The sequence below is a fragment of the Dasypus novemcinctus genome, chromosome 10, assembly GCF_030445035.2.
Source record: "Dasypus novemcinctus isolate mDasNov1 chromosome 10, mDasNov1.1.hap2, whole genome shotgun sequence".
Lineage (NCBI taxonomy): Eukaryota > Metazoa > Chordata > Mammalia > Cingulata > Dasypodidae > Dasypus > Dasypus novemcinctus.
In genome coordinates this window covers 115,592,904-115,603,691 of record NC_080682.1, presented here as the reverse complement: position 1 = coordinate 115,603,691, position 10,788 = coordinate 115,592,904, and the positions used below count along the sequence as shown (strand labels likewise).

Here is a 10,788-nt window from a genome sequence, read left to right as displayed (position 1 = left end):
ATTTTTTCTCAGTAGGAAAGTTGGACTGTGAATGGAAGCTACTGGGTTAAAACTGGAAGCCACAGTCGTGTCCTTGGTTTCCAACATTGCACCCACTTAAATTGTATGCTGACTGTAGTTCAGTCATCTTTCATTGTAGATTGATAATCCTTCATGCTTTCTCTAAACAGCTTTTTCCAAAACAGGTATTTGACCTTTTCATTTACTTTTCTTCAACTCCTATAACTAACATTATAATGGAGCTCCCAGAGTACTCCAAACCTATCACTTTATTTCTTCACGTGTATTCAGTTATGGTCATCTATCTCCATCTTTTTTTCCCCCTCCAGTCAGTTTTTTTTTTAATGACTTATTTATTTATTTATTTCCCTCCCCTTCTCCCCCCACTCCGGTTGTCTGTTCTCTGTGTCTATTTGTTGCGTCTTCTTTGTCCGCTTCTGTTGTTGTCAGTGGCATGGGTCAAGGAGGCCCGGGGTTTGAACTGGGGCCTCCCATGTGGCAGGCAGATGCCCTAACCACTGGGCCAAGTCCGCTGCCCCTCCAGTCAGTTTTAAAGAATCACATGCTAACTACCAGTACAGGGTAAGAATTTTTTAATAAATCTTTTCTGATTCTATCACTGTTTCCTTTCCTAGTCAAAGGTCCACTCGAAGCTGAGGGAAGAGAAGGCTGGATGTGCTCCAAGTGACTTGCAGGAACCCCCAAGTCGATATGTCCCCCCTTTGCAAGGAGATGCAGCAGCTGGAGCCAGTTCTAGCCCCAAAGAAAGGATGGCAAGCAACACATATATATGCTGCTCCAGCCTTCTTGAGGCCTGCCCTCTGCAGGAACCACATCCCTAACCCGCAGTCTTAAATGTGGCAACGGCTCACAGGGTTCCTGGCAGCACAGGGTGGGGCTCCTCCTGTACCCTTCCCCTACGCCCGCTACCGCCAGCGGTGGTGGTCCAGGGCGCGGCTGGCCTCGGCCATCTTGTGCAAGCTGTCTTCTTGATCACAGGGTCCTGGCTGTGGAGAGCCTGCAGCTGCTCGTGTGACAGCTTCTCCTGCATCAGTGTCCACCGGTGCCTATTCTCGCAGCATTCAGTAATCATCCACTTCATAGCCAGGAAGCGGCGACGCCGGGGGCTAGGGGTGCATTGACCTAGCGGAGGCGAACACCCTTGAGGATGGATTCTAGTCCAATCGCAGGTTCTCAGATTTTCAGCGCCCGATGGAAGGCGGTGGAGGGGTTGCCCGTGATGGGTGCCTGTTCTCTGCAGAAGCAGCATGGTGCTTTACAAACTGCTTCCTTACAGCTTCCAGAATCGGTGTCATGAGGAGTCTGGCCAGGATCTTGTTTCCTCCTTTCATCAGCATCCTGACGTATTCACTGATCACGGCGTCTTCAAACCCAGAGCAGGACTTCGCCGCCGAGGCTTTTAAGAGCTGAGTCTTCTTGAGCTCTCGTTCATAACTTCTCAGTCGGCTCCGTCAAGGGCTTGCGGTAGTATTCCTTATCAACCAGGGGATCCTGGTATTCGGGGCTGTAGTGGCCCCACCTCCCCTGGGTTAGACCTGGAAGCCGCGCGACCGCCCCTCGCACGCCCAGCGCCACGTCCAGCCCCCACGCAGCCGGCCCGCTGGGGGCGGCCATCTTGGCCAGCCGCGAGGACCCCGCAAGGTCTGCCCTGGGCGTGCCTGAGCGCCAGGGGCGGGGAAAAGACTCCCCGCGCTCCGAAACCGGCGCTGCACCTGTTCATCTGGGCGCTAGAGTCTCTCGCTCCCAGGTCCAAAGGGTAGCGTCAATGGGAAACATTCCCCTTCCCAATTCCAGTTGGCAAGACCCTCGGCGGGTGTCCATCCTATCTACGTCTTACGGAAATTCTACATTAATTTCTTCTAATGACAGAGGAAACTGTCTTTACACCGAAAACTAACTTTCCACCTGTGCTTTTGATTTCATCATTCTTCATCTCCTCTGCTACTTGACTCTTTCCAATTCAAGCATTTTCCAGTGTTTTTCAGCCTTGTGTTCCCACACAATATCCTGAGATTTTTGTGACTTTTAATATCCAGTGAATTATATTATATATTTAACTAGATTTATTATCTCTCCACATGTACAGATATCTACTTTAAAATTTCACTAATATTGAATGGCTAATAGTAGTTTTGCAGATTGTCCAAGGACCCAGGAAGATAAGACAATTTTTTAAAAAAATTAAGCTTGGATAAATATGCCTGGTAAGCAATCTGTAAGTGGACTGACATTCTTTTCTGTAGCTCTTATTAAGTTAGGAATTCTGCAGGACCATCTTGCAGGTCTTACTCCTACTCAAAAGTTAGGGGGAAATGATCTTAGAATAGATATAATTACAATGGAAACTTAATCAGGAGAAATTATAGGAGATTTAAAAAAATGTGATAATAGAGGAAAATTGATGTTTGGATTTCAGATTTGCCGAGCCCCACCAATGCTTTAGTCAATTTCTACTGGTCTTGTGTCTCTGGAGAACACTAACTGAAAGAACTAACCCTAAACAACGTAAAATTAAATTAACATAGCAATTCCACTCACAATACTCTCAAAAATAGCAAAATACCTAGGAATAAATTCAACAGAAGATATTCAAGACTTGTGCATTGAAACTGCACATCCTTTTTTAAAGAAGCTAAATATCTAAATAAATGAAAAGATAAACAATTTTTATGGGAAGGAAGACTCAATATTTTTAAGATGGCAATACTCACCAAACTGATCTACAGATTCAGTGTAACTCTATCAAAATCCCAGCTGGCAGTTTTACAGAAATTGAAAAATTGATGGTAACATTCATATGGAAGTGCAAGGGACTCAGCATAGCCAAAACAATCTTGATAAAGAGGAAAATAATTAATGGACTTCTAATTCCGTATTTCAAAACTTACTTTAAAGCTACAGTAATCAAGACAGTGTGGAACTAGCTTAAGGTTACGTATATATACATTGGAAAAGCACAGAGAGTCCAGCAATAAACTCTTACACTTATGGTCAGTTGATTTTTGACTAAGAAAATTCAAATGAGAAAAGAATATTCTTTCAAGAACTGGTTCAGGGATACCTGAATATTGGCAGGCAATAGAATAAAATTGGACCTTTACCTCATATCATACACAAAAATAACTTACAGCTCTAAGGGATGAAAAGTCCAATTCAAGGAACCATAAGAAATACTTTCTCATCCAAGTCAGCTGCCAAGCATTGAAGCAAGATGGCGGGCAATCTCTGTGGAAGTTTCTGCCTTCCCTCTAGGCTCTACCATCTCCCCTTGAGATGCTCTATGGGCCCAGCCTCTTGTGGCTTCATGCTTAAGTGATCCTATAATCTTCTCTCTCCTGGTATGGGGCTTGTTTCTTTCCTAGCTTCCTGTATTGGTTTCGGCTGGTCCACTCTCTTCCCAAACTCAGCTGTATGCTATCAGGCAAATAGCTCATCTTTACCTCAGGGCCTCAACTGTTTAAGCCTCTTCTTTCTGTTACCTGGCAGTATCAAAAATGGCAGAGTTCTCTCTTCTAGTGTCTGTCTGTATGTCTGAGTCCATACTAGCAAGGGAAGGGAGCGAGGACTCAACCTGAGTCACGCCTCACTGATGTAGTCCAATAAAAAGCCCCACAGCATTTCTACTAATCATGGTCAATGGTGTACATTATGGTTTACATTTTGCACAATACACTTATTGGTTTTGACAAAATGTATAATGGCCTGTATCCATCATTTCAAGATCATGCAAAACAATTCCAATGCCCTAAAAATGCCTTATGCAGAGGCGGACTTGGCCCAGTGGTTAGAGCATCCACCTACCACATGGGAGGTCCGTGGTTCAAACCCTGGGTCTCCTTGACCCGTGTGGAGCTGGCCCATGTGCAGTGCTGATGCACGCAAGGAGTGCCGTGCCACGCAGTGGTGTCCCCCGCGTAGGGGAGCCCCACGCGCAAGGAGTGCACCCCTTAGGGAGAACCGCCCAGTGCGAAAGAAAGTGTAGCCTGCCCAGGAATGGTGCCGCACACAGGGAGAGATGACAACAAGATGACGCAACAAAAAGAAACACAGATTCCCGTGCCACTGACAACAACAGAAGTGGGCGAGGAAGACGCAGCAAATAGATACAGAGAACAGACAACCGGGGTGGGGGGATTGGGGGGGAGGGGAGAGAAATAAATAAAAATAAAATAAATCTTAAAAAAAAATGCCTTATGTTCTATCCTTTCTTCCCCCTTCCCTCAGAGCCTATTAAGTTTCAATTTTTGAAGACTAAGGTCCATAGTTACATGCAGTAATATTAAGGGCTTGACATACTGGTCTGCCTATGTTCTTGAGAGATTCTTGCCTTCTTATTTGAGAACACATCAGGGCTCAACAGTATGTACCTTTACTATATTCTTGTTTATTCTGTGGCTCTCCACCCACTGAGATAATACCCTATGACAAAACGAATACTTTCATATCAGTGGGTGGAAACCCACACAATAACCAAAAGAACAGGGAATTCCCATCCTGGGGAATCCTGACATTCTCTAATAGAGTGGCAAATATCTCTAGAGTACATGGGCAGTGCCTAATGAAGGACAACAGACCAATATGCCAGACCCTTGCTATTGATGCTTGGACTTATGAACCTTATTCTTGTGAAATTGAAACTTAGCCTGGTAATATATATTGCCTAAGAGTTATCTCCTGAAAACCTCATTGTTGCTCAAATGTGACCTCTCTCTCTAAGCCAAACTGAGCATATAACTCACTACATTTCCCCTGGCATGGGACATGATTCCTGGGGATGAGACTTGCTGACACCAAGGGATTATGACCAAATGCCAACTAGTAATATATTGGGAAAAAGACCAAGACCAAAAGGGGTAAATATTAAATACAGATGAGTTTTTATTGCTAAGAGATTTCAAAATGAGTCAGAGGGTCATTCCAGAGTTTATACTTATGCACATCTCAGGATGATCTCCCTGACTGCCACAGTAAACAGAGCCTCAAGGAGGAGACTTTCTGAGAGCCCTACAGATATCAAGACATTATAAGCATGGCACACAACCCCAGAGATTCAGCACCTATCAGTGGACCTTAACTTGGAATATATGATAACCTATCCCCCCCAACCTATCAGAGTTAGATTCATTTATAAATTTCCTACACATGGTTCTTATGCCCCTTTTCTTCAAACCTACAATTAGCATTATACCCATTAAATATGTGTCTGAGATTAAATCTTTTGGCCGTTCATATGCCAGTTGAGCCCTGAATCTCAACAGAGTTGCAGCCAACACCTGCTCTCCAGTTCATGGAACTTGCCCAGGACAACTAACAAAAGGATGATGATGGACAATGCCCATGCCAAAAAACAAAAAGTATGTACAACTCTGGGGGTAATGAAATTATGGACTAAAGTAGACATTATTATTATAGTATTGGAAGAATATGTGACATTGATATAAAGGCAGTGACCACCAGGGATTCTGAGGAAAGCATGAATATGCACATCTAAGAAACTCAGGGAACACCAAACAAGATAAGCATGAAGAAAATATACCCCATTTCATTGATTACACTATCAAAAGCAAACGGCAAGGAAAATATTCTGAAAGCTGCAAGGGAAAAGAAATACATTATATGCAAAGTGGGGCCAATAGGATTGAATGTCATTTTTTCATCAGAAACCATGAAGGCAAGAAGGCATTGGGTTGAAATATATAAGTGCTGAAAGAAAAAAAAGCACTGGCAGGCAAGAATTTTATACCTGGCAAGTTGCTTTTTCAAAAATGAGGTAGCCATGAAGACATTCTCAGATAAACAAAAGCTGAGGGAGTGACATCACCTTTAGACCTGCCCTACAAGCAATGCAGCAGGAGTTCTTCCAACTGAAATGAAAGGACACTAGAGAGTGGTTCACAGCAGCACAAAGAAATAAGGACCTGTGGAAAAGGTATCCATTTATGTAATTATAAATGTCAACATTATTGAATTATATTGTTTGGTATATAACTCCACTTCTTACTTCCTACAGATGCTAAAATGCAAATGCATAAAGGTAAAGATAAACCTTTGTTTTTGGAAATACTAGTGGCAACAAGTATAAAAAATGTTTGGGGAACAGAGAAAAAATATATGTATACTATCAAAGTTAAGTTTGTATGAAAAATTAACTGTTTTATATATGTAAACTTTAACCTTATGATAACCACGAGGAAAGCATATGAAAAATATATCCAGACAGAAATGAGATACTAATAGACTGAGAGTGAAAGGATGTAAAAAATACATGCCATGCAGTGGTAAGCAAAACAGGACTGGGGTAGCTATACTAATAATTGTTTAAAAAGTCTTTAATTCAAAAACATTACAGGGTTAAAGATGGACATTACATACTGATGAAGGAAACAATTCAACAGGAAAATGTAAAAATTATAATATTTATTCACCTAACAGCATAGCCCCAAAATATAAGAAGCAAATACTGGCAGGTTTAAAGGGAGAGAAATTTGATGGTTATATGTACATAGTCAGAGAGTTTACACAACACTCTCAATAATGGATAGAGCATTTAGTCACAAGATCAGTACAGGACCTGAATGATACACTAAAACCAACCAGATTAAACAAGGATGGATAGAACACTGCACACAACACAAACAGAATACCCAATCTTCTTGAGTAAACATGGATCATTCTCCAGGATAGACCATATATTGAGTCAAAAACAAGTCTCAATAAATGAAAAAAAAAATTGAAATCATACAATGTATAGTCTTTGACCACAAGGGATGAAGCTAGAAATCAGTAATAGAAAGGTAAAAATCCCAAATATGTGGAAATTAAGCAACATACTCTTTTTTCTTTTCTTCTCTTTTTTCCTTTTCTTTTCAGAGGAAAGCACAAATGCAACCCCCCACCAACACAAATTATGCAGTAGAATTTCCCCCATGTGGGGAAATCACATAGGTCAGCAGATTCCCAGAGCAATGGATCAGTCTTACCCAGGGGAAAACCACCTTCATGGTCATAATATCTCCCCTGCCAGGTAAGTATTAAACAACATACTTTTAAGCAACCAGTAGACTAAAGAGGAAAAGAGAAGTGAAATTATGAATTATCTTGATGTGAATGGAAATGAAAGTACTACACATCAAAACCTATGGGATACAGTGAAAGTAGTGCTGAGAGTGAAATTTATAACTCAAAATGCTTGCATTAAAAAAGAAGAAAGTCTTCAAATCAGGAAGTCTTAACCAAAAAACTGCATGAACTAGAAAAACAAAAGCAAACTAAACCCAAAGCAAGCAGAAGGAAGGAAATAGCAGAGGTCAGAACAGTGATAAATGAATTAGAAACTTACAAAAAAAAATCAACAAAACCAAATGTTGGTTCTTTGAAAAGAAAAATAGAACGAAAAACCTGTAGCTAGACTGTCAAAGAGAAAAAAAGAAGATAAAAATGAGGAAAATCAGAAAATTTAAGTTGGACATTACTCCCAACCCTGCTAAAATAAAAGGGATTATCTATGGTTACTATGAACAAACTGCATGACAATAAATTAGATGACATGGACAAATTCTTAGAAATACACAAACTACCTACATTGACTCAAAAAGACATAGAAGATCTCAACAAAATGATTACTGATAGAGATTGAATCAATAACCAACAACTTTCTAACAAGGAAATCCATCACATCAGATGACTTGACAGGAAAATTCTATCAAACATTCCAAGAAGAAATAAGTCTAATTTTGCAAAAACTTTCAAAATAATGAAGAGGAGAAAACACTCCCTAACTTTTTCTACTAGGCCAACATCACCCTCATACCAAAGCTGGATAAGATATCAAAAAGAAAGAAATCTTCAGAGCACCAACTCTTATTAATATAGATGTAAAAATCCTCAACAAAATATGAGCAAACTGAATACAACAGCATGTTAAAAGAATTATACATCATGATTAAGTGGTATTTACCCCATAATTATGCAGGATTGGTTCAACATAAGAAAAAATTAATGTAATATGCCATATTAACAGAATGAAGGGGGAAAAAACCACATGATTATCTCATAGTTGCAGAAAAGAACTTTGACAAAAGATAGCACCCTTTCTTGTTAAAAAACACTTAGAACACTAGGAATAGAAGGAAACTTTCTCAACATAAGAAGCATATATGAATAGTACACAGCTAACATACTACTTAATGATGAAATTTTTCCATTTAAGATCAGGAACAAGACAATTTTGCCCTCTGCCACACACTGCCATATGTGCTAGATCTCTACACTGTGAGAGTGGTTAGGTAAGAAAAATAAATTAAAATTGTCTAAGTTGGATTTCACTCTTTGCAGATGTTATGAACCTATATACAGAAAATCCTGAAAAATCCATAACAAAACTCCCAAAATTAATAAATGAATTCAGCAAAGTGGCAGTGTATAAGATCAGCACCCCAAAATCAGTAGTGTTTCTACACACAAGCAATCAATAGTCAGAACAAGAAATAATAACCAATAATTCAATTCATGAAAGCAACTGATAGAATGAAATAAGGAAAAATCTCACCAAGGATGTAAAGGTATTGTACAAAGAAAGCTACAAAAATTGCTAAAAGAAATTGAAGAAGATTTAAATCAGTGGAAGGATATTCCATGATCATGGATTAAAAAACTAAATTTTGTTAAGATGTCAATACTACCCAAAATAATTTGAAGATTAAATGCAACCCCCATCTAAATTATAGAAACCTTCTTTGCAGAAATGGAAATGTCAAGCATCTAATTTATATGGAAAGGCAAGGGGCCCTGAATAGCTAAAGTTACCTTGAAGAAGAGAAACGAAGTTGGAAAACACTCACTTTTTGTTAAAAATTAACACAGAGCCACCAAAACAGCAAGGTACTGGAATAAGAGAAGATATACAGATCAATGAAATAGAGGGAAATAAACCCTCTCATTTGTGGCCAACTGATTTTTTTTGGCAAGGTGGCAAAGGCCATTCATTTGGGAAAGAATAGTCTCTTCAACCAAAGATACTGGGTTTCAAAAGAAGGAAGGAAGACCCCTATCTCACACCATATAGAAAAATAAACTCAAAATGCATCAAAGAACTAAATATAAGATCTAGAACTATCAAACCCCTAGAAGAAAATATAGGGGAGCATCTTCAGGACCTTTTGTTAGGCAATGGTTTCCTAGACTTGATATCCAAAGCAAAAGCAAGAAAAGAAAAAAATAGATAAATAAGACCTCATGAAAATAAAACAAACAAACAAAACAAAACATAACAACTTTTGGTCCTCAAAGCACTTTATCATGAAAGTAAAGAGACAACATACACAATGGGAGAAAATACTTGGAAATCACATGTCCATTAAAGTTTTAATATCTAGTATGTATAAAGAAATCTTACAACTTAATAACATAAAGTCAAACAACTCAATAAAAAAAATAGGCAAAAGACTTGAAAAGACATCTATTCAAAGATGTACAGATGGCAAGAAAGCACATGAAAGGTGGCCAAAATCATTAGCTATCATGAAAATGCAAATAAAAAACACAATTAGATACCATTTCAAACCAATTAGAATGAGTTCTATTTAAAAAATACACCAGAAAATAACAAGTGTTGGAGAGGATGCACAGAAATAAGACCACTTATACATTGCTGGTGGGAGTGTAAAATGATGTAACAGCTGTGGAAGACAGTTTGGAGGTTCCTCAGAAAGCTAAGTATGGGACTACCATTATAACCCAGCAATTTTCCAGTAGGTATATAGCCAAAAGAAATGTACAACTATTGGAAAATTTACATTAATTAATTCACTAAATATTACCTTTCAGAAGTTTATTTTGCTTTATTTGCTTTATAAACCATCAACAATGCCTTTTATTCAATAAACTTTCTTTCACAGATACAAATTATTGCATAAACTGAACTAAAAGACAGGAAAAAGAGAGGTTAAAGTTAAGAAAATAATTGAATAGATATTATACACTGATGTTCCTAGCGTTATTCATAGTTGCCAGAGATTTAAGCAACCCAAGTGTTCATCAACTGATGGCTGGAAAAATAAAATGTAGTATATACACATTACAGACTATTATTCAGCCATAAAAAGCAGTGAAGTCCTGATGCATGCAGTAACATGGATGAGCTTTGAAGACATCATGGTGAGTGAAATAAGGCAGACACAAAGGGGCAAATATATGGTATCACTGATTTGAAACAATTATAAGAAAATTCATAAATTCAGAATCTTGAACATAGCTTATCAGGTGATGGGGTAGGGTTAGGGAATGAAAAGTTAAGACTTAAAATGTATAGTATTCCTATTTGGAATGATGGAAATTATTTGGTAATGGATGGTGGTGATGGTAGCACACATCATGAACATAATTAATAACACTGAAATATATATTTGAATAGGATTAAAAGGGTAAATATTAGATTATGTGTATGGTAATGGAATAAATCATTTAAAAAATCTATGGAACTGCACTACACAAACAGTGAACCTTAAAATAAAACAAAGATTTAATTAATAGTACAATTATAAAAATGGGCCATCATCAATTGTAGCAAATGTTCCACACTATTGCAAGGTGTTGGCAGTGGGATGATTTATGGGAATCTTTATTTTATGCATGAATATTTTGTAAATCCATAACTTCCCCAATGAAGAAATAAAAAGAGACTGACAAAGAGGATAAAAGAAAATATTTAACCCTTTGTTGTATATAAAAAAAGTACTTTAAGTATTTACAGATTGCTTAAAAGGGATG

General features: G+C 38.5%; 1 non-coding gene and 1 pseudogene across 1 annotated transcript; both read right to left on the bottom strand.

Moving 5' to 3' along the window:
- Positions 1-926: 926 nt before the first annotated feature.
- LOC101433848 (small ribosomal subunit protein uS7m pseudogene) lies at positions 927-1,635 on the bottom strand (annotated as a pseudogene).
- A 5,253-nt stretch (positions 1,636-6,888) lies between these two features.
- Positions 6,889-7,053, bottom strand: LOC111759256 (U1 spliceosomal RNA). Its single transcript, XR_002793312.1, has one exon. It is a non-coding gene; the product is annotated as a U1 spliceosomal RNA (small nuclear RNA).
- Positions 7,054-10,788: the final 3,735 nt, after the last annotated feature.